A 6,000-nucleotide genomic window follows, 5' to 3' on the forward strand; every position below is an offset into this window, starting at 1 on the left:
TCTGTACTTTGGTCCTTCAGCAGATGCCACAGAGCGATCACAGAGACATTCAGGATCTGTCTGTTCTTCATCTAAGATTAAAGGGGGCCGAGCAGCTCCCCACAGCTCCCCTCTGGCTGGAGCTGGCAGCCCACGATGCCCAGGGCTCACCAGCACACAGAAGGTGAGCTGGCAGGGAATACTTGACAGGCAACACAACCCTCATACACCTCTCCAGAGACAAAACACTTGTGAACCCCTCCAAAAATGTGAATTTGTGGTGCTCAGCCTCTTTGCCAAGACTTTTCCAATGACAAGCTGCTCACAGCTCGAGCCTTTTAGTCCTTGTCTTGGCATTTTATAGGTTCACTGCAAAGAAAACCACAGGCTGCAAGGCAGAACCTCCGTACATTGCAAGGAAGGAAGCATTAAACTATTAAACTTCTTTTTGAATTAAACAAATAAGACTCAACCACTTGGTTCATTATCAGATTCAATGGTTGGAGTCTGTGGGGAAAGCTAAACAGCAGAAGCCAGGGTATAAATCAAGGATGTGATCAGAGAGACAGGTGAGGCCGAGGGTGTGGTTTCACCTCTCAGCTCAGCCACTGCCAAGGGGATGGTCTCCTTCTCCTTCCCTGGCACGCTCAGCTCCCCTGCCCCAGCTCCCTCCTGCTGCCAACCTGATGGCAATACCCCAGCCAAGCTGGTCTTGCTCACCCTGGGCTTTAGGGAATTATTTTATCCTTTTCCCATGCTGTTTCTGTGAGCTGGACTGGTTCAAATGGGCATTCCCAGAGGCAGGAGATGGAGGGAGTTGGCCACAACCCCTCCCTCTCTGCAAGGCACCCACCCTTGGCTCAGCAGCAGAGCAAGCACACAGGATCAGGAGACAGCAAAGCCAATTTAGAAGCCAGTGCTGCCAAAAGGGGCCATCCCCCCACCAGCCCCTCAGGGCCTTCCCAGTCATCCAAGTGGAAGATTTAGCAACTCTAACTGCAGGGCAAGATCCAGGAAAGTTTGGGGCTTGGGTATTTTTTTTTTTTTTGAAGGGTTAGCTGGAGTCACTCCCCTGCGGCTGCTCCAGTGCTGGATTCCCGCAGCAGGGAAGAGGCAGGAATGTACCTGCCACCTCCTGCAGCAGCGAGTCCTCAGATGGAGCTGTAATGTGAAACTGCGCCCAAGGAGCTGGGGAGGGGGAAAAAAGGGGGGAAAAATAAAAAAAATAGAGTCCCACCTGGCTAGAAGAGCTCCAAGACATCTCATAGGTATGGAAAATGGGAAAACAACCCACCTTACATGATTGTTTTCCCTCCTGTTGAAAGACAGCAGATATTTCTCACACAGAAGGAATGAGTATGGGCTTAATGGAAATGGCAGGTGGTCTGGATGTACGAGGCTCAATCCCTTACTGGGCTGAACAAGCATTTCCCTAAAGTGGTGGCTGTCACTGGAGAATCATCATCCCCAGCAGAAAGGGAGAAGTGAGCTAGGGAACACAAGTGAAAAACTCTGACACAGTCAGCACTGGAAGCTGTACTGAGCCATCTACCAAGGAAATTACTGGAAGAACACTCAACTGAAAAAAAGGTGAACATACACACAGAGGAAACTATCTAGTCTAGAAATTCTTGGGCCAGCATACTTGGAGACCTTGCACTAGCCAAAGTAACACAGCAAAGAGGCTTTTGCTGATTTTGCCAAAGACAAACACCATCCCAGAGCAAATGATGCAGGATAAGGAGACACACAATAGCAGGATTTGCTCAGGGAGGCCTCCAGGAGAGCAGAAAGTGAGTAGGAAAAGGAAAACACCTGGAAAACCAACCAAATACCAGCCCAAACAACAAAATAGGTCCAAATTAACAAAATATGTTGAACTAACAAAATAGTGCACAGAGAACACAGTTTGGTGCCCAAGTATCAGCTCTGAGAGTCAGGATTGCAAGGCAAGCTGCAAATTCCCATTTAAGAAGGAAATTTGACTAGTTTCACTTGAAACAAGGTTTTCAGCTCAGTCTCACCTCAGCTGCAGATAGCAACTGGCTCTGAAGCTCCCCAGCCCAATGAAATGCCAAAAACCAGAGAACTGACAGCAGACCACTGCAGTGAGGAGGCAGGGGCAGGACTCGGCTCAAGGGAGCCACTCGCTAGTCAGCAGCTCATCAGCAAGGCAGGAGACAAAAACCTGACCCTACATACAAAGGGCAAGTTTACAGTATCAATTAATTTATACAAATGAGATGTTGTCTAACAAAAGACGTTCCATTTCCAAGTCACCAATTAAAGCGATTCCACAAAAAACGTCACCTGAGATACCCAATCCCAGCAGGTTTGTGGGTGAAAACCCCCTCAGTCTCAGGGCTTCTGGTACTAAACCAAAGGTTTCAAAGCTCCACGGAAGCTCACCAACAGGTTCACCACATTCCCATGTCATTTTGTACAGGATTGTGTGCCAAGAGCACAGCACTGCAATGAAACCTCTCAAGAGTCACATCTGTGGACATGGGAATGAGGAAGATGCAGAGTAGGAGGTTTTCCACCACAGGCTCAAAGGCCTGGCAGAAACACAGGAGGTAAAGGTGCTCTTGGAGAAGGTGTGAAGAGTGGGTTTGGTGGGTGATACGGGAAATCCAGGTGAAGCTCAATGCCTTTTTACACACAGAACTAGAAACAGCTCACACGGCCTGCAGGGAACCTTCTCAATATATCTCATTCTATGTGCACATAGAAACACCCAGAGATCACCCCCTGACCCACAGCTCCTCACACCCAGCCCTGCAAACAACCTGAAATCACAGCAGCTGGTCCTGTACACACCCAGTCACACCAACACCCCTACAGGAGAAAGTGTTGCTGACTGTACCATCGCATCAGAAAACAGCTTTATTCCCAAAATGATTTAACCATCACAGGTTACCCCATTAGTTTTTTTGGCACTGAGACTTTATTGGTCTTGCAGTTCATGGCAGTGCCTCATCTTGAGCACCCACCAATTAATGCCCTGGTCATGGCACACCTGAGGCCTCGTCAGGCAGAGCAGATCCGCTGTGGGACAGGCAGAGGGGGATTTATGAGATGCTGGACCCTGACGTGGCTGTGCACTCACAATCCATTGCTTTGCTTCCCCATTTCCACATCTGCAGAAGCAGTCTTTAAACAAGCCAGGGTATTTTTAAGCTCTGACAGTTAAAATCCTCAAGTGACATCACCTGAAGTCAGAGCACAGCTGCCTTATTCCTCTGGCACACCAGCAAGCCAAAGTAAGCAGGAGCCTCGTTTATGAGCTTACAGCACACCTTGAGATAATGAAAGCACTGGTGGGACTTGCCCCGCAGTCAGGCCTCTCTTTGCAAGGCTTTTTTCCACCCCCTCCTCAGTTTTGGGGGAAAACCCAAGAATTTTAGCACCAGAGCAGCCCAATGATCCAGCAGAGGGGGCACACAGGGGGGCCAGCCCAAACCCCACTGCCACTATGCCGGGGTTTGGGGGCAAAGAATGCAGAGCTTGGGGGCAAAAAAAGCAGAGAAAAAGGATTACCGAGACTGCATGAAGGACGGTAAAAACCAACCCCTCAAGATACTTCCCATGGTGTACCCGAGCTTGCCCGCCCACACTTCACCTTGCACACACGGCACGGCTGTTTACGAGCACTCGGAGCAGCTTAAGGGTGTAAATCACATTAATCCAGGCGACAAAGCCACATCCCGCTCATCCTCGGGTGAGTTACTAATCCCTCCACACCGCAGCAGTTCCCATCTCACTTCCTACCCCTTGAGGAGGAAAAAAATACCTTTTAACATGATAGGTAACTCAGTGGATCCCACCTTCTATCAGAGTCCAGCTTTCAGCAACTTTGAGCAACAGTCACGCGTCTCCCCACAAACCTGAGGATTTTCTGGGATGCAGACCAAGCCAGTCAGAGGCTTCCCTCTTCTTGTGGAAAGGGGAATACAGGTCAAAAATATTTATTTCTTTTTAATCACTTCATTACCAAGTCCTCCCCACAAGATAGGCTTGCAGCTGCTTCGAAAAAGCAGGGCTTGGTTTCAATGTGTTTGACTCATGCTCTCGACACCTATTTTAATTTGGTGGAACAAAAGCATGCTGGCTGTAATTAAGGCAAATAATATCAAGTTCAACAGAAGAGCGTTAAGAAGCTGTGCCGGGAAACGTTCACTGCGAATTTTTGGAATATAGAAGGAGCTGGCCGTCGCCCGCAGCAACCGCTACCACAAAAGCACTTTTTCTCCTTAAAGCAGCTACGGGCAGGCTGTACATCCCATAAATCGCAACTGTCAAAACACCCGAGTCGGGGGAGATGAAGAGAAAAGCAAACGGGCTCCACACGGCTCGGCTGGGAGCGCCAGCACCCCAGGATTACCTGCTTTGTTCAAGGAAAACGCCGGGCCACGAAGGAGAAAACCCCAGAGAACCAAAGCTTCCACGCTGCCCGTAACCTCGGCGACCGGGCTGGTGTTTGGGTTGGTAAATTGCATTTCTGGTGCATGTGTGAAAGATACAACTCGCTGAGTAAACAGCCCTTCAGAGCTGACAGCTTTACAGCCACAGCCTCGGCGCGACTACTCCTTCCCAGAGGCAGCAAGGCAGTAGGGGAAAGCAGTAAAATAATAATTAAAAAGAAAAAGCTACATAAAGCCATCACATTTACCCTTTCACCAAGCCTTTACACAGTTACGAGGCGGGAGCAAAATAAACATTGCCTGTTTTCTGCCCGACAGTGTGTCACGGCTGAAAAACACATCCCTTTCGGTTTAAAAACATCAGTATTGGAAGCATGGGACAGACGGCTGGAAAGTTCTTCCATTAGAAGTCAGGAGCTATATAATTTATATTTGTTTTTGGCAAAGAGACAGATAAAGCAAGGGAAAGTAATTTAAAATTCAAGAATCGCGTGGCTTTAAGAAGGTAGGCAGCTTAATGCAATAAAAATAATAATAACAGAGATAAGATGTCAGGATGCTTTACAGCCAGAGACCTCAGGCATCACACACCACCTCCTGCCTTAGGGACTGACTTTCCACCGCTCTAATTGCAGAGAAAAGTGACCTTACAGGTTAAAAACATTGAGATTAACCATTTTAAGGCGGTTAAGAGGCTGGACGCGACCCCAAACCCATCCCCTACGGCACCTCCTTCAAGCGGAGCTGCGTTTAAATGACAAATAGAGTGGAGTGGAGGCGCGTTCCCTGCGAAACGAGCCCATAAATCAGAGCCGGGCAGCGCCGAGGGCTCGTCCCGCTCCCCGCAGCGCTGCGCACCGGCTCAGCCCCGCGCACCGAGGGCACGGAGCGGAGCCGGACGGCGCGGGCGAGCCCTGTGGGGTGACAGCAGCCGCCACCTGCGGCCGCCCCGGGCCGCGCTCGCCCCTCACGGAGGAGCCGCGCTTGTGCCCTCAGCGCGCGCCGGCGGCGGGAAGCGCGCGCGTTACCTCTCCGCCGCGCCCCCTCCCTGGTCCCGGTCCTGGTGCCGGTGCCGCTCGGCGGCGGCTCGCCAGGACATTCCAGGCTGGGGCTGGCGTCCCGGCGGGCGGGAGCCTCCATCCAGCGCCGCCCGGCCGCTCGGCGCCGCTTATCTCCCCCCGCGCTGCGCTCCCCGCCCCGCTCCCACCGGCGCCCCGTGTCGGGGGAGGCGCCGCCGCCCCGCCCCGCCCCGCGGAGCGAACCAACGCCGGCCGGGGGGGGGAGCACGGGTGGCCCGCGGGCGGACCCACCGCCCGAGGAGGGGAGGGAGCAGGCGGCAGTGAGCGCGGCCCGAGCATGCGGCGAGCGCGGCGCTGCGGGCCCTTTAAGGGGAACGGGCGGGGTGCAGGGGATGCACGTGCGCGCGGGGCGCCGCGGGGTCCGTGCGCTGCCGGGCACAGCACGGCGAGAGACCGCGGCCCGAACCGCCGGGACCGAGCACCCGTGCGAGCCGGGACCCGCGGCCCGAACCGCCGGGACCGGGCATCCGTGCGAGCCGGGACCCGCGGCACCGCGGCCCGAACCGCCGGGACCGGGC

The 6,000-nt window shown here is 52.9% G+C and overlaps 1 protein-coding gene across 2 annotated transcripts in view; it reads right to left on the minus strand.

The window, feature by feature from the left end:
• Positions 1-5,611, minus strand: part of CDON (cell adhesion associated, oncogene regulated) — a 56,694-nt gene extending 51,083 nt beyond the window's left edge. The window contains exon 1 of one of the 2 annotated variants that reach the window (XM_041413953.1): positions 5,432-5,611. The gene's annotated coding sequence lies outside the window, so the exon portion shown is untranslated. Of the gene's footprint in view, positions 1-3,601; positions 3,706-5,431 lie in introns of those variants that run through there. The other variant, XM_041413954.1, reaches the window with a different exon arrangement.
• Between the last annotated feature and the right edge of the window lie 389 nt (positions 5,612-6,000).

Source organism: Onychostruthus taczanowskii, unplaced genomic scaffold (assembly GCF_017590055.1).
Source record: "Onychostruthus taczanowskii isolate IOZ18803 unplaced genomic scaffold, ASM1759005v1 scaffold43, whole genome shotgun sequence".
Lineage (NCBI taxonomy): Eukaryota > Metazoa > Chordata > Aves > Passeriformes > Passeridae > Onychostruthus > Onychostruthus taczanowskii.